The following is a 27,607-nucleotide window of genomic DNA, read 5'->3' on the forward strand; positions in this document are numbered from 1 at the left end:
CTAAGTTTGGAAGTCCTGCGTATAAATTCATGACCTCATTTAAAGTGAGGTGGCAATTTCAGAATTGGGCAGTTTTTCAAAATTTCTACAAATGTCATTAAGACATTGGGCTAGGCTAATAACGCCCAAGAAATATAATAATTCAGAGTGGTGTAACCTACTCCCCACATGGTAGGTGTAGAAGGGAGATGTTTCCTAACATCCAAGGGCATTGATTTCCCCACTAGAAAAGATGGAACTAATGGTGCCTTGTGAAAATGTGTGACTCAATTGCCCAATTGGTGATGCCTTGGAAGTTTGCATCTAACTGTATATGGTGATGTCAAGTAGCCCTAAGCATTCTCTTCCAATTCCAGAACTTGATTTGGAGTGTATTCCTTTTCTGGTCTAGTCTTTTACAGTCTACTCAGGTCACAATGAGTGTGCATGATCATCTCACCTTGTGTCTTGAAGACCGATGTAAATGTTTCCTTCTTTACAAGCTCAATAATGAGTGCATTTTAAATAAGTATAACACCATATCTTATGATTCCAGTACCCATTTGACATGAAATTTTATATCAGCAGAATCATCTTTGACGAGATGAATCTAATGGTAAGGTTTGTTTTAAGCATGTATTGTTTTTGCGGTATATGGTCATAGAACACCGAGGACGGTGTTCCTCCAAGGGGGAGGCGTTGTAATGACTCCGATTATTCTGCAAATATATTGATTATCCCAACCATCATGCACTCAAGTAGATATGGTAAATGTTGTCTTGTTTAGTTGTGTAAATATTGTCTACAACTCAAAAAATGGTAAATATACATATACGGCTTTTTGGGTTATTTTGTAAATATTGCCAGTGATAAATATATAGGCCTCCTTGGTCACTTTGCAACAATGTGAATACTAGCTAGACATGTCCAAACTGCACAAGTATGGTAAAGTGGATATATATATACTTAATTATATGTGTGTGAACCTTAAGTTGGGGAAATCATTGTCTTGGAGGTAACACTTAGATGCATGCAGTTTATTAAAAACTTCATGAAAAACATTGCAAGAAAAGGAAATATCTGACAGATGGCAAAAAATTCTAAAAACCTAGGACGGGGGCATTTTTGGTTGGTCCAGAGGAGTTGGGCTAGACTGGACCCTAACCAATCATAGACAGAGATCGAACAGCATAAAAAAGAGGGAATGGAGCGGGGAAGAAAAAGAAGGATTTTCTGTTGGGAGATAGAGGGATCTATGCCGATATGGAGGAGAAGCAAGGGAGGAGACAAAGAAAAAAGGAAACAGAGAGCGTAGGTCAAGGCAGGAAATAAAAGAGAAGAGCGAACGGGAGACTTAGTGTGTGACAGCAGAGAAGAGAGGCACATGAAGCCTGGTTGTGCATCCTGTGTGGTGAAGAGAGCAGAACAGACCTGGACAATACCAGGGAACGAAGGACTTAGGCTAGCAACTCCCTTGGGTAAGTTGTTGATCCATACTCATTTAATATATAAATTTCAGAATTAATATTCCCTGCCTGCATACCAACTAATGAGTAAACCGTGGGTCTAACGTTGTGGATAAGTAAAATTACTATATTACAAGTTGGGGTGGGATTTAGAATCCTGGAATCACTGAATTGAAAGGTTTTTTTTCTTTATCTATGACCGTTCTGCCATTCTAGAATTATTTTAAAATAGAGAATCATGTTTCTCTCTGATGAAAGTTGTTTAATAGTGAATCTGAGACCAAACTATTTCTCTGTTGAAAGTTGGTTTTGAAACCAAACCGTGTTGTTTGAGAGGCAGTAAGTATAACCTAAATAGGGAATATAACTCTGCTCCAAGAGTCATGCACAACTTTTCTAAAAGCTGCATCTGTGAACTATGAATATTTACTGGGTGAAATTAGCTTTGGCATTGAATTTGAAACCAAACTGTCTTTGCTGTAGGACTGTGATTGCAACTAAGATGGATTATAGTAGCAGTTTCAATGAGCCACGTTATTTCTCTGTGCTGATGGTAGCAGTGATTTCAAACTATGATTCAATTGTGTAATCTATGGCATGGATTAGAGCCCTGTTGTCAAAATTTCCTTTCTGCATTTCTTGGTGGGTGGAGGTAGCAGACCTCTGGTTGCCTTGGCTAATCATCTTTGCAGGGACACTCAAAGTGCGGTAGATCCTGGATTCCTTACACAGGGTGGGGTTACTGCAGCAACAAGTTCAGGGTGGAGGAAAACCTCTGGAGTCCCTGAATTGGGTGAGGATGGAGGTTTTCACCTCCAGAACCCCTCATTGGCTGGTGGGCAGACGTGGCTTACCTCTGGAGTCCCTGGACTAGCCTATAAATGAGTACTTTTTATGCTAGAAGGGTGGAGGAAGATCTTTGGAATCCCTGGGATAAGTGAAGGTGGAGATTTTCATCTCTGGAGCCCCTCATTGGCTGTCGCGTGGAGAAGAATTACCTCTGGAATCCCTGTACAAGCCCACAACTGAACATCTATGTGCAAGGCGGAGGTGGGACAGACCCTTCCTTGTTAAGTGCTCAGAATTAGTAAACTCTGGATTCCCAGCACTGTAAGGAGTTGCTGAGCAACTTCAGGGCGGAGGCAGATCTCTGGAATCCCTGGGAGCTGTTGGGTGGAGGAGAATTACCTCTGGAACTCCTGTACAATCCTATAGCTGAACATCTATATGCAGGGTGGAGGTGGGACAGACCTCTGGAATCCTTTGTCTGGTCATTGGGATAGACTGCACAAGCTAGGAGGTGGCAGCTGCATTGTTGGCAGCTTGTCAATGGTAGGGAGGAAAATTATGGACCTTATCCCAATGCTCGTTCTGAGTCACACAATGTTAGGTACCTTATTGACTGTATGCCTGAAATTTTCTGGGACAGTTCACCATGTACCAGGGACACTAGATTACGGTACTTCCTAATTTGCATTGTAGGAGGTGGATTAATGGGATTCTGTAGTCATGGATAAAATTGTACAATTTGGCACTGTTGTTAACCCATATGCTTAATGTACTTCCACAAGTCGGAGGATTTACACGTCATAGGCAAGTAATATACAGACTTCTGGGACAGTATTGCCCACAAGGAACCTTGACATGATGCAAAGTCTCAAGTCTTCTTAAATTTGAGTCACCAGGTAGCATGACTAGGCATTTAGAAAGACACCATCAGGGTGAAACTTCCCCTGTTGTCTTAAATGTGATTCATAGGAATGCTGCCTAGTGTTTTGAAGTCATCTGGAGCAACAAGGTTTGTGTTATGTACAGATTAGCATGATTGACTATGTTTATTGTAGTTTTATCTCTGTTGGGTTCCTAGCTTAAAATCTATGGACATAAGTCCTATCAAGTCACTACCTCTAATTTCCCTGTGTGAATTTCATTGATGTATGCCCTCTTTAAAGACTATACAAAGTGTTATTTGCCTCATATATACAGATACAGTAGGAAAGAGAAGTTTGTACTAGTTGCTGTAGCTATGTTTGGTTCCTTATTTCATAGGCAACAAGAGAAACTCATGACACTATGTGATCTCTATGGCTTCTAAATTATACTGACATCTACTCTTACTGCACAGTCATAACATGTTGCAATAATTAGGTGTGAATATCTAAGTGTGAGCAATATGCTGTCACCATAGCATTTTGGTTATTGTTATAAAGTACTGCCACACACTGATGTTATTTAAAGTCACGTTAGGATATCACTGAGCATGATAATGTGTGAAATCATTTAACTGCATTCATGGTTAGGTATACTGTTAAATATAGTTATTCAACTCAATGCTGGGTATGGAGTATTGTTATTTGATGGCTACGCAGGGTGTACTTTCAAGGAATTACAGTCTCTGGAAGTAACAATGCTTTAATTAAGGTGGGAAATTTGTTGTCTTAAAACAAGAGCTTAAGCAGGCATCATATGAAAAATCTATCCATGGGCTGTTTGCGTCAGCTAATAAGACCTCTATTATAAACGATGAAAGGTCTCTGACAGCGCACCAATCCTTAATTGTGTTAATGTAGGCAAAAGTCAAGCTAAACACAAAGCTAAGTGACAATACGAGTACCAAACTCAAGATCAAGCTGTGGCAGTCATGAACATAATCCCTCTCTTTCACTCTTTTTTCTATAAGGCTGGAAGAGCTTCTAATATCAGGGCTGCTCATGAACAGTGGAAAAATAACCCAAATCATATATTCTTCCAACAAAGGAGCACCACATATTATAATCATTTAATATGAGGTCCGTTCTAATCACATGTTTGTGGAAGAGACTAAAAGGAAGGTCATCTTCTCTCTGTATTGTTATCTCTAGGCCATCACATGTAGAATATTCTACACCTTTCTGACCAAGTATAAGTTATGTAGCAGTATTAGAACCTAAAAATGATAGATCCTTGTGTAGCTTCAATTGATGCAATGATGCTTCAGCCATATTGGCCGATTCCAAAAAAAAAGTGTTCAATAAGTAGTATATCATCTGAAAAGATGCCCTCCATGTGTGGGTGCCTTGAACCAATAACATGGAGATGTGTGCAAGGGAACCTATTCAAATGGATAGATACATCAATAGGTGGAGCACTTCAATGAAACAAAATCTACAATAAGTTGACTGGTTCACTTCTTAAGGAAGGTGCTTGTGCTTTTAAATATAGGCTGGAAAAGGTCAGTCTTTTGGCTGGAAAGAATACATGAACACAAAGCTTTAAATGATGGTTATTAAATCTTGTGAACGTAAACAGCTCTGGAACAACTGAGAGCTTTCCACTTGATGATGTATATGATGTGAGTGGGCATGGAAAGAATCTTCTTTCATTGATCTTCAAAAAAAAAAAAGAGGGCTGATACACTTTCCCTGATTGAGTTTAAGCTCTAGAATCATGTCTACTTGACTATGTAAGGGATGTTGTGGCCTCTAGTAGCTTTGAACATTAGAAGATGACATTATTGTTGTGTTTTCAGATCTTGATTGCTGGCAACTAATTGGCTGAGGATGGTACCTTTAAATTTGGCTGCTTGAGTTCTCATTGTTAAAGTACCAAGGTCACAGGGTCAATTTTCATCGATGCCCTCAGGGTTAGGCTCTGTTAATAATGGGTAGTAGCTCATGGTAAGAATAGTTATTGAATGTATGAGGGATCCCTTAGAAAGAAAAGATGCTAAAAAAAATGAATTTTACCTTATTCTCATAATCTAACCATGGGAGTCGTTCATCATAGTAACTACCTCTGGTTAATAAGGGGGATATGTTACATGACCTCCACGCCTTCATCTCTTTATATGCTCATGTGTAGCTCCAAGGAGTTGTCTTGAGGGCAACTCTTTACCCTAGCCGACCTCTCCTATTGTTGAGAAAACCCACCAGTGATACAAATAAATTCATAACTTCATTTCTACTTCACATCTCTTGGTGTTTAATGTGTCCCCTTGCTCTTCTAAGGGTCCCTTACATCCTCCAAGTGTCAATTCAATCAAACTCCTTGTGGTTTTACACCCACAAGCTTGGGTGCAAAGCCTACACCTTGGGTCCTAAGCCCACAAAGCGACTTTTGGTGCTCCTTCCTCCAAAACCCCGAACCCTAGGGCTTGGAGTACCTCCCAAGCTACCAATCTCAATAGTGTGTTGCTGAAACAATATATCAGTGAAGAGCTTGGTTACTTATGACTGATTTTAGTATATCAACATTGTTATTCTTGTTGTCTTAATTATAAATATGGTGGTGTTGTCATAAAATACTCCCTTAAGTGTTAATTTGGGCATTGTCTACTCATTGGCACCAAAACCCAAAGAGATTACATCTACAGGAGTATTTCATAATACTGTTTGACGAAAGACATCACTAGTAAACAAACAAATTTATGAAAAAATACAGTGGGTATTACGTTTATCAATTGGTTTCATCCAAGACTTCACTGGGAAACTATACAAGCTCTGGAAAATGCAATGGACACTTCAGGGTTTTCCCAAAGAGGAATATTACATCTTCAAAGACCAACTTAGGTTCAAGTCTAAGATCAGTTAATAAACTTAGCTTAATTGTCATAAATATCACTGTCCCTTACAAAATATTAGGAAAACATTCCCTTCGTATGTGTTGAAATTTCTGCAGTGTTGTGAAAATCGCGATAATATCGCAATATTATCGTTTTATCGCGATTTTTTCCCGAAGCCGATATTATCGCGAGTAATAATCGTGGATTTTTTTTATACCTGATAATTTCGAAAAAATCGCTATTTTTTCCCAATTTATCGTCGAGGGTCGGGGCAACGCGGTTTTATAAGGGATGCCAAATGTTTGAAATGCAATTTTTTTTGAAAGAAACAAATAATTTTTGAGTGGGGCAGCTTAATGATCAAGTCTAGGCCCTAGTATTGATATGCTATTCATGGTAATGTTAAATTCTTAAAGTAAAAGGATGAAAATGAAGATTAATCCTTTTACTTAAATTTTTAACATTACCATGAAATGACTCAGGATGTTTGATAATGGTTCTGGCCTCATTGGATTTCATATGGAGAAAGTAGAATTTTAGATTTCATTCAAAATCCAGCAGACTTATCAATTTTTCAGGATTTCAGGATTGGGAGATTGTAATGTTTCCAGGTGACACCACCTGCCCGGGCTACCCCTGCCACCAGTAGAGGACATGGTCTACCTCCTATAGCTCCTACTTCTAGTTCTTCAGCTTCTAGAGCACAACAGTCTCCACTACCAACTCCACCAGCACCAGCATCTACATCTAGAGGGAAAGGGAAAGTTGTGGCATTTTCTCGCAAGAGGGGCAGAGAAAATCAATAGGATCAGACTTTAGTTATTTTCTTCATTTTATTGTATATGACATTATGACATGATGAGATACATTATTATATTTTTTGTTGATATTTTGAGGTTGAGTTGGGACTCAGGAGTCAGGACTTACTATTCAGGACATGTTTCAATATTATGTGTGATTTTAGCACTAGAAATGATATTGAACATCTTATATATTAGTTCTTTTATCATATTTATGTGTCAATGTATTTATTTTATGTTGTAGATGGTTTAGATATTAAAAAAATTGAAAAAAAATGAATATTTTGGTACCAAACGATTTTTTCCCGATTATTTCCTATTATTTCCCAATAATTACGATTTTTTCCGATTTTTCCCTCGCGCCGATATTATCCCAATAACGATTAATGCAACATTGTTTCTAAGTATTACCCGTTAGAAATTTTATCTGTATTCTCTGGTTTATTTCGCCTACTTGTTTAATTACTAACAAGTTATTTAACCATATAAACACTGAAATAAACACAATACAGTCTCAACCATCTACAGATCAACAACTGAAAGAAATATACAAATACACAAGTGAGACCGTTATTTTTGGACAATCATCCTCAGAAAAACCCAATGCGAGAAAACCGGTGCAGCAGTTCTGAGGGTTTTTATTATTAAGCAGATTTTCTGGGTACACTGGGTGCCAAACTGGCTCACTCGATAGAGATAAAAAATCTCGCAATAATACCTCTCTTCAGAAGCAGATATTCGGAAAGTTTGCCCCACGAAACCCTCTCCAACAGAATCTGAAGCACTGTGTCAGCCTGAAACCCTTTGCGTCAGCCTTTTGAGGCTCTGCGCAGCCTCTCTGGCTCTCTGCGTCACTCCTGCAGCCTCTGTGTGGATGACGCAGGCCCTTCTGGCCTCTGCGTAGTCCCTGCTAGCCTCTGCGTGGCTCCCTCTGGCTCTGCGTCTGCCTCTTGGCTTTTGCGCTGGTCTTCCGGCACTATCTCTGCCTCTCTGCCTCGTACTCACTGCCCCTCGTTGCAACTCTAATCACTGATTCGATTTATCTTAGCAAACCCCGCGCTAGAAAATCGAATGATTGATCACTTTGGTGTATCTCTAACTGACCCTCAAGCCTCCTCTTATACTTTTCCTGTTGGTCCTTCAACGACTGAGATTACATCTCTAATCAACGACTAAGATTAGATTGGCTTGATCCATGTCATTTAGAACCTTCTAACCCAGTTTTATATTAATACCCATTATTATTTTACTTTTCTTAAGTTTACACTTAGGAAATCCATTAAAAATATTAATTATTTTGATATCTCCTTAACCAGGTAGAATCTGCCTAAACCATTTATGGGTCTTGGAGATCTCATGTGCTTTAGCCTCTCCACCAATTTTCATGGCTCGAGCACATTCGATGCTACCGCAAATCAACACTCCCTCTTAGCGAGGACTATGCTCTAGTAATACTCCACACTGAGCATCACCCTGATTATACAACATCAGTACCTGTGTTGATGCTTGGTGTCCCTGCCCAACATCCTCTGCACTGCTGCATCCTGTACTTCTTCCCATGGCTCTGCCACTGTCACTGCTACCTCTGTACGGCAGCTCCCTCTGCATCGGTGTTGTTGCTGGTCCTTTCTCCCAACACTGCATCTGCACTGTAGTTCTCTCTCATCATGTTGCATTGTGCTACTTCTAACTGATACTGCACTGCAACTCAGTTATTGAGACGTAAGTAATTGATCCACCCAACCACTGACATCCCTGTCAGGCTAGAAACCCTCCCGATGTTGAGCTCCCTTTGCTACCTCTGTGCTGCTGCAACAACTTTGTGCCTCTCGCACCATTGCAAACCTCTTTGTGCCATCCTCCACTACTGCAACCTCCCCTGTGCCTCTCGCACTACTGCAACCCTCTCTGCGCTGTCTGGGACTACTGCACTACTAGCACTTTCTGCTGCTTCATCCGCGTCCATTTCTACCGACATCCGCCATCCTGCTACTCTCTCTTCGGGGCTCCCGTAGCCAGGTATGATCCAAGAGTTTGGGTACCTCAAGGATCCTGCCCTTCATCGCCTGTAGTCCTCTTGACAACAGCTCGATGTCTCCCCACCTCTTCTCTAGATGTACATGAGCACTCATGGCACAATCGTCATCATCTTCTACCTCCTTTTCCGCCTTCAGTGGTGCTGCCTTGGAGTCAGACGCCTCTCCCTTATTCTTCTTCCTCGGACATTGGTTCACATAATGCCCCAGTTCCCCACAGTTGAAGCACTTTATCTTGGAGAGGTCCTTTTTCTTCCTCTTCCCATGCTCTCCCGCAGATGCCAGAGCTGCATCCTCTTCCTCCTCTTTCTTGTTGCTTCCCGTCTTGGTCAGCCATCTGATCTCTTCTTGGCGAAGTGCTGCCCACAATTCTTCCCATCCTGGAAGATTTGCTTTGCCCATAATGCTTTGGACGAACTTCTCCCACTCCTCGAAGACTGCGTTTAGGGCAGTCCTCACCATTAACTCCTGATCCGGCGTGGCCCCTATAGAAGTCAACTGGTCTCAGATCTCCTGCAACCTGCTAAGGAAGTGATCTATCTGCTCCCCCTTCTGCATCTAGTACGATCGCCACTAATTCTCCAGTAGCATTTTCCTCTACACAGAAGTGCCTTGATACAATGTCTTCAAGGTATCCCACATTTCCTTTGCCGTCTCCTTCTCGGCAAAATGTTGGACCACATTATCCTTGACCCCAGCAAGGATTATGCATTTCACCTTGGCCATCGCATCCTCATACCTTTCATTGTCAGCTGGGTCAACTGGGATAGCCACGGTTCTCAAGGCGAAGGCCTTGATACGATGTCTATCTAGAACGGACAGGATCCTGGCCTTCCAGATGACAAAGTTGGACGCCCCGTCTAGCCTATCCTGATCCCTCAATCCGTTCATAGCCATCTCTCTGCTCTTCTTTTCGACTCTTCTAAGTCTCTACTTCCCGCTTGGAAGTTCTCTCTTCGACTCCCTCTGAGTCGCTACTTCCCTCCTAGAAGTTCTCTGCTAGACTCCCTCTGAGTCTCGATTTCCCTCCTGGATATTCGCCTGAACCGTCGAGTCGCACCTCTCTGATCTCCTATGCACCTGCAACACTGACCTGGATTTCTTGGTTGGAAATCCGCCTAGGTAGCAATTCCCTCTACCTTGGTTTTGCCTCGTTAGGAACTGTTCTATCTCGGCCGCATTAGCACCCCACCAGCTTCACTCTCTCAGATCTATCCACAACCTCCTATACGCCGGCAGCTGAAGAACTGAGCCTCCAGGCTCTGCGCAATCCCGGCAAGGCTAATTTGCTCTCTTGGCCAACTGTGTCAACCCTCCCGGTCTCTGCGTGGCTCTTCATGAGCCTCTTCTGTCTTCCTCAGCCTCTGCACTGGCCTCTCTCTGGCTTGAACTGATGACGCAGGCCCTCAGCGTCAACCCTTCTCAACTGCTCTCTGCCTAGGAACAACTTCTGTCACTCGGGACAGCTGTTTCTACTGCAAATTCTATGATTCAGTTGGCGCTTTCAGCTCTCCTGTGATCTGCAACCCTCTGAAGACTGATACCATGTTGAAATTTTGTTGGGTTGTGTTATATTCTTTCCACGTAGTTAATAGGTGGTTTGAAGGGCACCTGTAACCCCACTTTATGGGGTCCAGCGCAGTGCCCCGGAAAATTTTGGTTTTGGACCATATGTTAGGTTGGGCGGGCCCACCTATGGTTTTGTGCATGATTTTCGCACATGTTTTTTGGACGCGATGGTTTTCAGTCCATGGTATTGGACGCAATGGTTTTCGGTCCATGGTATTGGATGCTTCTGCATGTATAAATATGTATTGTAACATTGAAAGGAACATAATGAAAAATCAAGCTGGTAGTCCCGGTTTTGGGATCCGGGGAAAAATCTCTGTGCATATGTGTTTTATGGGTTATGCTCTCGCATTGTTTATTTTCTTTGTTTAAGAATTCGTATGCAGGTAATTTCTGTACAGGGTTAAAACCTACATTTGGTATCAGAGCTGTTTTGGCTTCAAGGGGACGCCTTTGTTGCTGAGGGGTTTCGCTCGGGCCTGTGGTAGACCCTGTTCAGTGGGAGATCTGCGAGATCGATTCTGGTGGTGAAAGAAGATGGCGAGCAGTGGAAAGATAGAGATTGAGAAGTTCAATGGTCAGAATTTTGAGTTGTGGAAACTCAAGATGGAGGATCTGTTGGTGGATAAAGATCAGTGGATCGCGATAGATCCGGGTACTAAACCATCGGGAGTGACCGATGAAGAATGGAAGAAGTTGGATCGGAAGGCAAAGAGCACAATACGATTGTGTGTCTCGGATTCAGTATTGCTGAATGTATCAGGGGAAGCTACGGCAAAGGCTTTGTGGGTCAAGTTAGGGACTTTGTACCAATCTAAGTCTCTGGTGAATAAACTGTTCCTGCGGAAAAAGCTGTATAACCTGAGGATGAGAGATGGAGACTCGGTGACAGAGCATCTGAATGCGTTTAATACTGTGGTAAGTCAGTTATTATCTGTTGATATTAAAATTTCAGATGAAGATAAGTGCATCAGTCTGTTGTGTTCTCTACCAGATTCGTGGGATAGTCTGGTTATTGCAATAGGTAGCAATGCAACTGCTTTGCAGTTTGATGAAATAGTCTCAGCCTTGTTGACGGAGGAGATGAGACGGAAAAATATGGACAACCAGAATGGTGATGCCTTGTCTGTACGAGGATGGTCCCAGAACAGAAACAAAAATAAGTCATCGAGTGGGAGATCTAAATCTCCAGGAAAACCTACAAAGGTGGTGTGTTGGAAATGCGGAAAGGAAGGGCACTTCAGAAGGGATTGTAAATCTAAAGCTCCTGATAAAGGAAAGGGATCTGATGATGCTCCTTCTGTAGAGGCGAAAGCCACCTCAGATGAAGGTGGGGATGTGTACTTGGCTTCTTCAAATACACATGTAGATCATGAGGCATGGTTGATTGACTCAGGTGCATCCTTTCACTTCACTCCCCATAGAGAGTGGTTCTGCGAGTATGAGAAATACGATGGTGGTGATGTCTTCTTAGGAGATGATAGGAAGGCTAGAATCATTGGTCGGGGAAAAGTAAAGTTGAAGTTGCAAGGTGGAAGGGTTAAAACACTTCCCGGTGTTCTACATATTCCTGCATTGACCAGAAATCTGATTTCTGTAAGCAAGTTGGATGATGCAGGTGTAAAGACGGTGTTCGAGAAAGATACCTGCAAGATGGTTCGAGGAGCACTGATATTAATGCGGGGAGTTCGGATTGGAACTCTGTACAAGCTGCAAGGTAGCACTGTTGTTGATGGGTGCAATAGTTCTATGGTTCCTGAAAATGGAGTAGAGAATCTAGTGGTCTCTGGAGAGAAGACCATGTTGTGGCATCAAAGGCTTGGACATATTGGAGAGAAGGGCCTTCGAATACTTCATGGTAAAGGTATGGTAGAAGGTATGAATAATAGCTCTCTGGATTTTGATTTTGTGAAAATTGTGTATATGGGAAGCAGAATCGGGTGAGTTTCCCCTCTGGTGGTAAGAGGACGAAACAGATATTAGAGCTTGTGCACAGTGATGTGTTTGGACCTGTGAAGGTTCCATCACTGGGTAAGTCTGTGTACTATGTATCATTCATAGATGACTTCTCAAGGAATACATGGATATATTTTCTTAAGAAGAAATCTGAAGTCTTTGACAGGTTTAAAGAATTTAAGGCTCTGGTGGAAAATCAGACAGAGAAGAAGATAAAGGTGCTGAGGACAGATAATGGTGGAGAATTTTGCAGCAAGGAATTTGAAGAATTTTGTAAGAAGTGTGGTATAGCATGGCAGAAGACTACTCCATATACACCTCAGCAAAATGGAGTCGCAGAAAGAATGAACAAGACGTTGATGGAAAGGGCAAGAAGCATGCTCAGTGGTGCCGGGTTAGGACAGGAATTCTGGGCAGAGGCGGTGGATACTGCATGTTACCTGATCAACAGATCACCTTCATCAGCGTTGGAGGATAAGACTCCACAAGAAGTATGGACTGGTAAGAAACCCTCTCTTTCACATCTAAGGGTATTTGGATGTGATGCATATGTACATGTTCCAAAGGAGAAACGAACCAAGTTGGATAGTAAATCTGAAAAGTGCATCTTTATTGGGTATAAGGATGGTTTAAAGGGTTATAAGCTTTGGAACCCAGTCACACGGAAGGTTGTGTACAGCCGAGATGTGTTGTTCAGAGAGGTAAAAGATGTTATTCAACATGAAGTCCAACCAAAGGAACCTGAGAAGATAGAGTTTGAGCCAAAGGAGGAAGAATCAGAAGATGAAGAGCCACAAACTCCGGCTGTGAGAAGATCAGTTCGAGAAAGAAGGCAGCCAGAAAGGTATAGTCCATCTGCTTTCAGTTCAAATTTTGCTTTGTCTGTTACTGATAATGATCCCAGAACTGTGAAGGAAGCAGTGGATTCAGAGGATGGAAAACTCTGGAAAGAGGCCATGGTCGATGAAATGGCATCTTTGCACAAAAATGAGGCTTGGGATCTGGTGGAGTTGCCGGCTGGAAGGAAACCCATTGGCAGCAAATGGGTGTTCAAGAAGAAGACAAATGCAGAAGGAAAGGTGGAGAAATACAAAGCTCGGTTGGTAGCAAAAGGTTATTCCCAAGGTAACTTCTATTAGATTACTTTTATCTGTTGCTGCTGCTTTTGATTTTGAGGTAGAACAGATGGATGTGAAGACAACATTTCTTCACGGGGATTTGGAAGAGGAAATCTACATGAAGCAACTTGAAGGCTTTGCGGTGAAGGGTAAGAAAGAACTGGTATGCAAGTTAAAGAAGTCTCTGTATGGGTTAAAACAGTCACCAAGGATATGGTATTAGAAATTTGATACATTTATACGGGGACTTGGCTTCACCAGAAGCAAAGCAGATCATTGTGTGTATTTTAAATTAATTGGTGACCGTATTATTTATCTGGTCCTGTATGTGGATGATATGTTGCTGGTTGGAAATGACAAAGAAATTATCCAGGATTTGAAGACCCAATTGTCCTCCAAATTCGACATGAAAGATCTTGGTGCTGCAAACTGTATTTTGGGCATGGAAATTAAAAGAGATCGGTCAAAGAGGAAGCTCTGGTTAAACCAGAGGAAGTATGTCGAGACAATACTCCAGAGGTTTAATATACTGGATAGTAAACCGGTGAAGGTTCCTATTCCTGTAGGTGTGAGGTTATCTGCTGAACATTGTCCCAAGACACAAGAAGAGGAAGAGGACATGTCCCGTGTTCCATATGCAAGTGCAGTGGGTAGCCTGATGTATGCAATGGTCTGTACTAGACCAGACATTGCACATGCAGTGGGAGTATTGAGCAGGTTTATGTCAAAACCTGGGAAGGAGCACTGGACAACAATGAAGCAGGTTTTCAGGTATTTGCGTGGCACTAGTGATTATGGTTTGTGCTACCAAGGAAGACCAGGATTGGACAGAGTGTTGGATATTCATGGCTTTGTTGATGCAGACTGGGCTGGAGATCTGGGTCAGAGAAGATCTACAAGTGGGTATGTGTTTAACCTATTTGGAGGTGCAGTCAGTTGGATGAGTAAGAAACAATCTGTAGTGGCACTATCAACTACAGAGGCAGAATACATGGCAGCCACTCATGCAAGCAAGGAAGCAGTTTGGTTGCAGAGATTCTGTTCAAGTATGGGGTTAGTATAGGGAGCTATAAGAATAGACTGTGACAGCCAAAGTGCAATTTTCTTGGCAAAGAACCCTGCTTATCATTCAAAGACAAAGCACATTGATGTTCAATATCACTTTGTGAGGGATATGATAGAAGACAGAAAGGTGTTGCTGGTAAAGGTGGACACTTTGAAGAATACTGCAGATGCATTGACAAAATCTGTGAGCTTTGAGAAGTTCTCTTGGTGTAGAGAAGCAATGGGAATCTCAGGGTTGAAAAATGACTAAGCTCTCTTGTGGCCCCCTGTGGAAAGAAAACAACAAGTGGGAGATTGTTGGGTTGTGTTATATTCTTTCCACGTAGTTAATAGGTGGTTTTGGACCATATGTTAGGTTGGGCGGACCCACCTATGGTTTTGTGCATGATTTTCGCACATGTTTTTTGGACGCGATGGTTTTCGGTCCATGGTATTGGACGCGATGGTTTTCAGTCCATGGTATTGGATGCTTCGGCATGTATAAATATGTATTGTAACATTGAAAGGAACATAATGAAAAATCAAGCTGGTAGTCTCGGTTTTGGGATCCAGGGAAAAATCTCTGTGCATATGTGTTTTATGGGTTATGCTCTCGCATTGTTTATTTTCTTTGTTTAAGAATTCGTATGCAGGTAATTTCTATACAACGTTAAAACCTACAAATTTCTAAGTATTACCCATTAGAAATTTTCTTTGTATTCTCTGGTTTATTTCGCCTACTTGTTTAATTACTAACAAGTTATTTAACCATATAAACACTGAAATAAACATAATACAGTCCCAACTATCTACAGATCAACAACTGAAAGAAATAGACAAACACAAAAGTGACACCGTTATTTTTGGACAATCTTCCCTAGAAAAACCCAATGCGGGAAAACCGGTGCAGCAGTTCTAATGGTTTTTATTATTAAGCAGCTTTTCTAAGTACACTGGGTGCCAAACTGGCTCACCCAGCAGAGATAAAATATCTGGCAATAATACCTCTCTTCGGAAGCAGATATTCGGAAACTATGCCCCATGAAACCCTCTCCAGCACAATCTAAAGCACTGCGTCAGCCCTCCTGGCCTCTGCATCAACCTAAAACCCTTTGCATCAGCCTTCTGAGGCTTTGCGCAATCTCTCTGGCTCTCTGCGTCACTCCTACAGCCTCTACGTGGATGACGCAGGCCCTTCTGGCCTCTGCATGGCTCCCTCTGGCTCTGCGTCTGCCTCTCTGCTTCTGCGCTGGTCTTCCGACACTATCTCTGCCTCTCTGTCTTGTACTCACTGTCCCTCGCTGCAACTTTGATCACTCTAGTGTATCTCCAACTGACCCTCAAGCTTCCTCTTATACTTTTTTTGTTGGTCCTTCAACGGTCGAGATTACATCTCTAATCAATGGCTAAGATTAGATTTGGCTTGATCCATGTCATTTAGAACCTTCTAACCCAATTTTATATTAATACCCATTAATATTTTATTTTTCCTAAATTTAGACTTAGGAACTCCATTAAAAATATTAATTATTTTAATATCTCCTTAACCAGGTAGAATCTGCCCAAACCATTTCTGGGTCTTGGAAATCTCATGTGCTTTAGCCTCTCCACCAATTTTCATGGCTAGATCACATCCGATGCTACCCCAAATCAACACTGTGCAAGATAATGAACTCCTGGGCTTATCATCCAATCCTAGTTTGGGTCTGGATTTCTTTGTATTTTGAGCTCCTGTACTTTCTCCTGGAATGGGGAACTTGAGGCACTTATTAGAAATATGGATTTATCTATTGCTAGGGAAAGCTGCCATTCCTCAAGGGTTTATGTAAAATGTGCTAAAGCTAGATGCTGTTTTGCATGTCTATTGTGTTATGGTCTGGTGAAAAGTTGGAGCACTTCCCATGAGGATTACACACGTGCAAACCTGGTGGGCATGTTTTCCATGGTAATGTTGTTGATCAAGTTTCCCTGAGTTCTGATGTCATGTTAGTTCGACTGAATAGATACAACTCTGTCATGCTATCCATAAGATGAATGTAAGCCCACTTCCTTAACACAGGGTGATCTACCAACCAAAAAAGAAAAAAAGGGGCTGCTTTATATGATTGCAAATTTTTTAGTTGCAAAATCTTTGATTTTTCGCCTTCACTGGTCTAACTATTGATTTCAGAGTGACATATGTTTGTACAATTCATAGGTCAAAGCTGTGGAGTTGGCATATTGCAATTGGGTTCATGTTGATATCCTAGATGGGCATTTTGTGCCAAATATCACCATCGGACCTCGGGTGATTGCTGCATTATGACCCATGACTGATTTGTCACTGGATGTACATTTGTCTAATTGACACTCTTTCTCATATGACTCTTTCTGTTTGAGTGTCTATTGTTCAGAGTGAACATCTAGATGTGATCTTTAGATATTTTAGATTTTGTGTATTAGTTGTGAGATAAAAGATGGGTTGATTTGATAGTAAAATGTGATTACTGTTTTTGATGTTGATGGATTATGAGTTTATGGTCTTGCAGTTAAATGTGTTAATTGATTTAGTAATGCTTCAACTCATTCAATATAGATGATTGTTGAACCGGAACAACATGTACTAGATTTTATCAAGGCTGGGGCAGACATTGTTAGTGTCCACTTAAGTCACCTGACACGGGGATTCGGGACACGTAGGATTCGAGATTCGTGGTGTCGGATTCGGACACGCTGACCCCCCGGAACAGGACACGTTAGGACTCGTTATATATTATTTTATTTTAATATATATATATATATATATATATATATATATTCATAATATATATATATATATATATATATATATATATATATATAAATTAGATATTATCATATTTCTTACACAAATTTTAATTAATGATACAAATTTATTGATTTCAAACATAGATTCATCTATAGCTATTAGCATGCATGGTACATACAAAATTCAAATACATGTCAATCTATTATCTATTTCTTATGCTTGGCCCTCTTGCCACCACGAGAAATGTCTAATTTTTTAGTCTTGTTGCAAAATCAGGATCTTTGTCATTAATATCACCCTCTAAGCATTAATATCCAGAGGTATCTTTGTCATTACCTCTGTATCTGTATAGGGATCTTTGTCATTAATATCACCCTTTAAGCATTAACATAAGATAGAACAAGCATAACATGTCAAGTCAAGATTTTGTTTGAGTGATGCGTACATTTTTAGGAGGCTCATGATACAAGAGTTCGACAACCAATGTCACTAACATCAAGGTACATAGAGGGATTGGTGCTCTTGATTAAATACGAGTTCCATACCCTAATACATGACAAAATTCAATGGAAACATTGCAATCCCCCAATCCTAAAATCCTGAAAAACTGATAAGTCTGCTGGATTTTGAATGAAATCTAAAATTCTACTTTCTCCATATGAAATCCAATGAGGTCGGAACCACTCTCAAACATCCTGAGTCATTTCATGGTAATGTTAAAAATTTAAGTAAAAGTGACATTCTCCTTAATCTTCATTTTCATCCTTTTACTTTAAGAATTTAACATTACCATGAACAGGACACATTTCCCAAAATCGCGACATGCTTTTGAAAATCGTGACACGACCTCGGATTCGACGTGTCGGAAAAGGACACGACGTGTAATATTATTTGGACACGAATCCGGACCGAATCGTGTCGGATTCGCTGGATTCAGGATTCGTAGGGGGTTTAGGAGGAATCCGGTGACTTAGGTGTCCACTATGAGCAATCTTCCACTATCCATTTGTACCGAACAGTAAATCAGGTGGGATTATTATCTAATATCTCTATTTGAGAGACAGTTTGGTGGAAGTTAATAGCTCAAGTTTTATGATGTACTGGTAACAGAATACATTACTAGATACTAACTAGAACAGCTACAGTAAAAGATATTGAGATCTACCAAACTGACTTTTGCAGTCTGTTTATAGTTCAGTTATGATGCATTGGCCCTTCCCTTTCAAAACCTGGCATGTTCATATCATTACTCAAGAACAAAACTGCGATTAAATTAATATTGCTTAGTTCACAGGCATGTGTATATGGCACAGAGAATCACATAGATTAAGCCCTTTAATGGTTATTAGTAGTTATGTAAGTCTATGCAGCCCACTCAGACTTCATGAGGATAAATTTGTGAAGAACAATCCTGATTACCAACATTTTTATCTTGCTATAAAGATTTTTGGATAAAACCATGTAGATTTGAAATTTAGACATTTCTGGTGAATGCATCACCCATCATCGGGAATAAATGTTGAAAAATGTAACTACGTTCAATCTTCATAATTATCATTGTACTTGTATCAATATGTATTTCATGTAAAAACAAAAAGAAGAAAAATAAATTTATTATAATTATTATTATTTTCTAAGTCAAAGCATGTTCTTCATGCTTCTCGGGTTTATTGAGTCAATAAGAAAATTTGTCATGAGTCAAAGTTCCATTTGGACTATTTGTAAGAAAAGAAAATTTTTATTTTAGTCAATTTTGTCACCACAAGACCAAGTCGGCCCTCAAGATGGAAAAGTCAGCCAGCCCATAAGTTGTGCCTCTTCATATGCTCGAACAACTATATATTGGCAACTGTGCTTCACATTACCAATTCGATTTCTGTGAAAGGAAGAAGAAGAAAATCAGTGAAGTAAAAGGAGGAGAGAAAAGTCTAAGGAGAAAGAGAGTCTTGTTTTCTGCCCTAATCTGTCCACATGCGCGAGTATTCTCTATGGTTTTTGAGAGCTGATACATGGCCCGAGATTTCACAGGCCAAGTTTTTAGGGGATGACTAAAATTCAGAGATTTGACCAACATTGACTTTGATGACTTTGATTTGGTGGAAGAGACTTGGAAGAGGGCTGACTTGGGTTCTTTGTGACTGTTTGGTCTTGGGTATTGGATATCTCACTTTGATATGATTCTATAAGAAGATAATTTTCTTGGGTTTTACCCTTTGTGGAGTTTTTCCCTGACTTGGAGCCTAAGTTCCCGTGTTTTTTGACTCTTGTGGTCTTCATATTTTGTATTTTGGTAATTGCTTGATGAAGAAGAACATAATAAATTAAATAAGAAGTCAACAACCATTCACAAGTAATTATCAAGTAAGAGAAATCACCCTAATCTACAAGCATATTGATTTCTCAACGATAAAGACCAAGAGTAACATTTTAGTTACTTTTAAGCAATTTAAAAATAATCTTTTTGAAGTATTTCTCAAGCTTAAAGAACTGTTGAGGTATTTTGGATTCATTTGTTAGATTGTTGTTCACTCTTTTCTGAGATATTAGCATGGCCATACTTATATTGCTCAGAGCCATTCAGATTGCTCTTCTGGATCCTATTCCTCACAAATCCCAAGCTTTTTGGGCCTGTTTCATTTAATATGCTTTTTTGTTCATATTATAAATTATAATTGTAACTTTGTAGATGTGATGTCATTTGGGTATCTACACAGTTCCCTATCACAATTTGCTTTCCTGCCTTATAATTTTCTATTTTTTGTTATTATAATCAATAAAATTACTTGTCTGACTTTAATTGACATTAATGGGTAGTGATGCTAAATTGACCCTGATATGTGTGCTTCAACCACGTTTTTTCAGTTTTCATGTAAATCTAATTTATTGATTTGTGATGTGTTGGTTTAAAGTTCCCTATGATCGTAAGGAAACTGCATACCAGAGGACAATAAAATTGTTATGCAAAACCTCTTACTGGGAGAAATTCTTGTGGCTTTGGTATTCTTTGGGAAATCTCCATTTTCATTAGCAAGTTTTCCATCCAAGCTCTGGTGTCTGGAGTCCAACCTTTTTCCAATGTTTGTGGTTGTTTGCTCGGGCATATTCCTAAATGGAAAATTGTTCTCTTTATTGTAAATTTTAATTTCTAGCATGCAAAACGGTACATATATTCTGCTTTCGACATGGCCTTAGAGCAATTTTCCTCATATAAACATATGAACAGTCACATTCATTATTGGCTTATATTTTTTTGTTTGTCAAATTATAATGGTTGTCTTCAACATTTTTTTCTTTGAAATTCAGATCAAGAGTCTTGGAGCGAAAGCTGGAGTAGTGTTGAACCCAACAACTCCATTAAGTTGTATAAAATATGTGCTTGATAGTAAGTTTTGACGGAAAATTCAGAAATTGTTGTTAAAAAAATAGCATTTATATCTATTTATGTTTGCAAAATATGTTAACAAACAATTTATTCGAAATTGCACTTCAATATTTATTTACGCAGGCACTGGAATGGTATTTAATGCAACTCTTTCGTGATTATCTAAACATTATCTGCTATGTTTTGTAACAAATTGATTGTTGGTATCAAATAGCATTTCTTTTTAATAAATTGGATGAAATAGTTCTAATTTAGTACAGTATCTATTAGAAGAGGTATGGTGGATTTGATTTGTCTTTGACTTAATCTTGTATTGTTAAATTTTTCTTGACACTAGGGTTTTCTTTTGCCCAGTTTTGTTTCTGCAATCGGCAATTGAACTTGGCTTCCAATGAACTTTTCAATTGTAGCTTATTGCAACATTTTTTCACCTCATCATTGAACTCCATTATTTATTTACATGGGTAATGCACATTCTTTGCATGTGTGCACTAGTGCATGCTTATGTAAGAGAATAAGACAGATGATATGCTGAATATTCAAAACCTACCTGTGCTGCAGCAAGCATATCTAAAAGTGGAGATGAATATGACATTGTGTTTTAGCTTGTGATTATTGAGTTTGCAAGGAACCTTAATTTTGAGAAGGTTGATCACAGATGTTGCACTGTGTTGTTGGTAATGTTGCCAGTGGTAGGCTTGGTCTTGATTATGTCAGTCAATCCCGGCTTTGGTGGGTAGAGCTTTATAGAAAGTCAAGTCAAAAAAATCTCAGACCTAAGGAGAATGTGTGTGGATAGAGTAAGGAAGTAGATGGACTTTCTCAAGCTCACTATGTTAATGTTGCCTCTATTGTGCAGATTTGTGTGGCATTACAGGCCACCAGAGATCCTTCAACCTGAGAATCATAAACTAACATTTCAGTTACTCCTTCAAATGTCCACAAGGTGGGTATGAAAGCTTTTATATTGTTGCTGATTAGGGATTTTTCTCAGATGCTATTGTTCTCTTCTTCTTCTGTTTGCTCACATTTGCAGATTTTACTAATCGTTCTCTAATTTAAGTTATTGAAGCTAGTGCCAAAGCACTAGTAGCAGGATCTGCAGTATTTGGAGCAAACGATTATGCTGAAGGTAGGTTCTTATTCGCTAAATGATCAATACGGTTAAATTTGACTATAATATTGATCTGTTGTACCGTCCGGATAGGTATCTGAAGTTCTAGGCACTAGTAACAATCGAGGTTGTACAAGCTAAAGATGAGTTTTGCATTGCATCTATTAAGGAAATCATGACCAGTAAGAGGCCAACACCAGTTGCAGCATGAGACCAGTTTTAATAAGTTGACTTTTATGCAGTATATGGTTCTGATTCTATTGCCAGCTAAGTCACATGACACAAGGACACGAGACACAGCAACCGCAGAAACAGGGCACGACGGACACATTATATATATATAATACTGAAATATAGTATTAGTTTATTAATTTACTACATCAATGATGTTCATTACTCACAGTTCATTGTTCATTCTTGAATCTTCATGTTATTAACTTATTAAACAGATTGAGAACCAAATCAAGGATCTCAACAGGGGCATTCCGCATATGGCACATATGACATCGGACACTAATATTTTCTTTCTCGACAGTTCTAGCTCTCTTGTTGACTAGTATATGAATCTGACTTACTCAGGTTGCACATCCTGGAAAATGTGGGCAAGTGCAAGACATACTCAACTAGGTGGAGCCCTATATATTTAAGTCAACTCTCTGTAGCCATTGAAATTTGCAATCAAAACAATACACTAGCTATGTATGCATGCTTTCTTCATTGGTCAAACTTGGAGATATGCAGGGAGTCGAAAAATGTTTTGAAGAGTGGGAATTCGATGGCCTAAGTTATGATATCAGAGTGCCCAATGTACTAATTGATGCCTATATCACAAAAGGAATGGTTGAAAAGGCAAGCCGCAGAGTCTTTCTTGAACATGTTTTAGAAAAAGAAGGAAAACCAAATTTCAAAACATGGGAAATGTTTGTGGAAACATGGGAAATGTTTGTGGATGGATATTTTAGAGAACAAGCAAATGAATCAAGCTATAGAGACCATGAAGAAAGCTATTTCAAAAGTTAAAAATCGTGGATGGCAGCCAGCACCTGGAAAGTCTCTTGAATAGATTGACAGAAATTATATAGGTAAGGGCGTATGGACTACAAGAAAATGCTGACCTGGTCCCCACACGCTCAAAAACAAGAAATTTAAGCCCCAAACCACAAACTCCAAACCATGAACGCTATTATCTAGGACCTAGGTCGATGTGAAGTTGATAGTGGGGAATCGCTAAAGGAACTTCCAACACAACACAACAACGACTCCAACGAGCAAACAATGACCAAGTTCCAACACAACAACAACTCCAGCGAGCTTTGATGGTGAAAAATGACTGAAAAAACCAAAAAAATAAACCATGCACGGGCTCTATGAGTGACCTTTTGTGGGACACGTGTCCTAAGGGGCAAAAACGTTAGGGCACATTTTTGCCACGTCGAAAACTCATGTCACAATTGGAGGACATGATAAAAAACGTTTTGGACGCGTTTTAGGTCGTATTTTGTGTCCGACACATGAAATACGAGACACGTGACCCTGAGGGACGTGTCCAATGACTTAGATTGTTAGTTTAGCAGATTGATCTCTTGTTCTGCCCAGAAACAAGTCGGAATTGGTGTGAAGGGTCATTAGTTGCCATTCTGTGGCAAGTGTAATATTATCTATTATTTTTTATTCTCCATGTAACTTGCAAAATCACACAAATAAGAATGACGGTCAGCTTATCAAAGTCTACAAGTCTTCATATTGTAGGAAAATCTTAAATGGAAATTTATTCCTTAAAAGTACTCATGACCTATAGAAAGGATTACTTTTAATATGCATAGTTTTTCTTTTGTGGATTCCAAACACATTCCATATCGGGGTGTAAGAAAATGTAAAATTATATATACTAAAGCATGCAGAAATTTTTGCATTTAAATCATTTTTATTTAAAAGGGAAATCCAATATTTGACGGTATGAGTTCCAAAACTGATCATATATATTTTTTCACTACCAGCTTTTGGAATTTGTGGCTAACCTTTTCGACATGATTATAAGAATTATTATAGATTATTTGTGAGGTGTTGTTATTAAATCATGATGAAGGGCTTAACTCTTCTTCCATTTTGAAGATCCATTGAGAGCAATGCCAAGTAAATGCGGTATAGAGCATTACATGTTATCTCGACATGCGTACGCTAATTAAATATTGAAGTCGTGAGCAGTAGAAATCTTTGCTCGACATTTATATTTTATCCACCATGACCCCCATCATATATTTTTGCAGAATTTTGGGTTTCTGACTTGAGAGATGTTTATAAATTTAATCAGTGATATTTTCAAGAGGACAACAAAGTTTGCAATAATATTATAATACCATCATTCTTGCACTTTGTTGTTCTCACGCTTCTAGAGTCCACAACTTGCCCTCATCTCATGATGGATTAGTGTAAGAACCGTAGAAATGGTTCCCAGTTGTGGGGTTTTGATTCAGACTGTGTGCTCTTTTACTGCAAGGAGGCAAGATGAGAATATGCGGGCTCTTAAAATCGAAAATATTGTAGAGCAAGTTCATGGACGTTGTCTATGAACTCCATTGAGGGAATGAGGTACATGGCTCTTGAAATCGAAAATATTGTAGAGCAAGTTCATGGGCATTGTCTGTGAACTCCATCGAGGGAATGAGGTACATATTATATGGCATCCATTAAATTCGTCCCAAAATCACTGGTCTACTAACTACTATAACAATTGCTAAACTTGAGTAGCAGTGAAATTTCACATGAAGACAATCATGGAAAAAGATAAGCTATAAGTGCTTCTCTAATCAGAAATTTTAACTCACAGATATCCAAGATAACTCATTACAACAACAAAATTTAGCATGGGCTCTCTAACATAAGCATAAGGTAGATAAGCCCTTCCAAATGAAATCCCTTGAAACAATTAACACCAAATATTCATCACAAGATTCCAAATATCTTTACAAACATGTGAAATATTCTTCTCAACATTGCAAACATTTTGACAGACACATTCTAGAGCTTCTAACTTCTTATTTTTTTCCAATAAATATATAGGAAAGAAAATGAAAATAAGAATTAACACGAGAATAATGGTTGTCAAGGAACAATTTAGACAATTTACTTCCCCAACATAATGAATTTTACACAATTGCTAGGCTCTAGAATGATGTAGGCAATGGGTTCTCTCACTCACTGTAGGATAAATTAACTGTCAATGTCAACAATCTTATGGTAATCTGATTTAAAATGGTTATGAAATGGGTGCAAGGCTCAATATTTGCAAAATTATTTAGGCATGGTATGAAAGTTAGCAAACATTGTGAATCAATGTAAATGTATACTTGAATAAGATAAGAATGAAATAGAAAACTAAAAGAATTAAAAAATAAAATTAGGAGAGAAGGTTGAGGAATGAGGAACAAAGGGTCATGTTTGTTGGCTCTCTTTTACCTCCTATGTCCCTATTTTTTATCGTATTTTATTCTCAACGACTTTTTTTGGTAGAGAGAAAGAGACAGAGAGAGCCATCAGAGCATTATAATCAGAGATTGTCAAAATAAAGAAACTATGACCCATTTGAAGTTGGATTTCCCATTTGGGTTTCCAGGGTGAAATATTTGTCCTATGGTGTGTTTCAATTGTTGTATGAACTAGGTTTGTAAGTTTAACCATGATTACTTCCTTCAATTCTAAGGTAATGTCCACATTACTATTAAATTATAGACTCATGTAGCACCATAATTCATTGGTTGAATCTTTGACGACACGTAATGGTTCTTGAACATTGAGCTTGGTCGAAAGAATAACACCCGCTCTCAATTGTGTGATAGTTGGTTTATTTCCTCACTAGTTACGATGCAAAGAATTATAAACCTAGATCGCATTCTTTTTACCTTGGAGTCGTCACTGTCTCTAATTATTGGGCTATACACATAATTCCACTCTCTTTTTAACCTTGGAGTGGACTGTGGGATTGTTAGTTTTTCTAGCATTGGATGTGTTCTAGTCACGAAATTTTGTGGAGAAGCTAGAATACATGAGATCTCAAAAACCCAGAAATCATTTCTGGAAATTCCACCGAGAGACGACTTAATTAGATTATTAGTCTTTTTTTTAAATATTTCCCAAGTCTAAACTTAGGGAATATAACTAATTAATCATAATTAATTAAGTCATGGTGTGAATGTTCTAGAAACTTACACGGAGCAATAGGGAAATAATTTGGGCCATCGATTATGTTTTAATCTTGGTCGTTGGTGCTCCAACAAAATATTATAAGAAGTTGATGAGTAGATGGAGAATACACCAGTGCAGTTACTCAGTTGCCTAGGAAGATCGATTTTCTCAGTGGCTATGATTCAATAGAGGAGATAGAGCCAGAGGGTGAGCAATAGGTGAGAGAGAGGGGGCAGCGTGAGGGAGAGCGTATTCCACAAGAGCACTGCATAGTCACTGCGCAGAGAGTGACGCAGAGGCACCAACGTATGGACAGAGGGTCCATATCTTGTTCAGGATGTTGCTATGGAGAGTGAAATTTCTTTTAAAATTTCTCTCAGTGTTTTTCTGTCTAGATTGCCAAAATTCTTGTACTCAGATTTAATGCTGAAAATTAATAAGAAAACCCTCATCTGTTGCACCGATTTTCCCACATTGGGTTTTTCTGGGGACCATTGTCCAAAAATAATTGTGTTAATATTTTCTATGTGTGTGCTAGAATTTGTCTATTTACAACATTTTATTTTCCGCAGAATTTATTGTGAAAAGTGCAGTAGTAAACTTATTTGATATTTGTCATAGAAAATAAACTGCATAATTTATTTGAAAGTTAGAAGAATATTTTTCAGTTATTGCAATAGATGAAATTTTCACATGGTATCAGAGCAGATATGATCAGTCAGAGATCTCAGTAGCAGAGAAAGGAAGAGGTTCACTGCTCAATGTGAGCAACAATTCGAATCCCCAAAGGGCAGCGTAGTCTCTTGGCTAGGATGTCGTAATTCTTGAGGAAAATCAGCTTTTCTGAGAGAGCGACAGAAAAACTTGATTTCTCCAGATTAAGAAAGTTCAGAGGCAGAGGGAGCAGCCCTATACTTTTTGCAGAGCAAATCTCTAGCCAAATGTAGTAATTTTTGCAGTAGTTTGCTAAGCAGATTCAACATCGAGAGGAATTAGAAATATCACATAAAATTATGGACAGAATTAACAGTCAGGATGATTCAGATTTATCTTCTAGGTTGGAGGATGAATTTTCTTGCCTATCAGGATCATCTTCACCTAGTGTCTAGTATATAGATAGTGGAGCTTCAGCTCATATGACAGGAGTTAGATAATATTTCTCTTGCTATCAAGAAGAGCAGATGGACTTCCAGATCAAAATGGGCAACATAACTAAATGTACTCTTGTAGGGAGAGGCACCATAGAGTTTCAGAGGGAGTCAGGAGTCAGCACCAACGCTACTAATGTATTTCATGTGCCTGGATTGGGTATGAACTTAATTTCAGTGTCCCAGTTGCAGGACAAGTGGTATGATGTACACTTCGTAGGGAAGAAAGTGTATGTCAAACACTCAAGCTGGAAGAAGGTGAAACAAATTGGAGCTCGAAGCAACAAGCTATACAGGTTGTAGCTTGATTCTCCAATGGCACTAATAGGCAGTGCCAGTGGTAGTGGAAAGGAGTTGAATGAATTGTGGCACAAGAGCATGGGACATTTACACCATGGAGCACTCAAAATTCTTAGAGAAACTATAACAGGAGTTCTAGTTCTCAGTACAGAGTGCGATGATGTATTCAGAGGATGTGTACTTGGAAAGTACGCAAAGGAAGCATT

The 27,607-nt window shown here is 39.3% G+C and overlaps 1 long non-coding RNA gene across 2 annotated transcripts; it reads left to right on the forward strand.

The window, feature by feature from the left end:
* The first annotated feature begins 1,233 nt into the window (after window positions 1-1,233).
* LOC149165180 (uncharacterized) lies at window positions 1,234-21,790 on the forward strand. Of its 2 annotated transcripts, none has more exons than XR_016260314.1 (4): window positions 1,234-1,457; window positions 20,579-20,657; window positions 21,517-21,603; window positions 21,721-21,790. It is a non-coding gene; the product is annotated as an uncharacterized LOC149165180 (long non-coding RNA). The 2 variants fall into 2 exon arrangements; XR_016260313.1 differs by having other exon boundaries at window positions 21,734-21,789.
* The last annotated feature ends 5,817 nt before the right edge of the window (window positions 21,791-27,607 follow it).

Source organism: Pinus tabuliformis, chromosome 5_1 (genome assembly GCF_031772625.1).
Source record: "Pinus tabuliformis cultivar Carrire ecotype Pingquan chromosome 5_1, CPIR1, whole genome shotgun sequence".
NCBI classification, from domain to species: Eukaryota; Viridiplantae; Streptophyta; class Pinopsida; order Pinales; family Pinaceae; genus Pinus; species Pinus tabuliformis.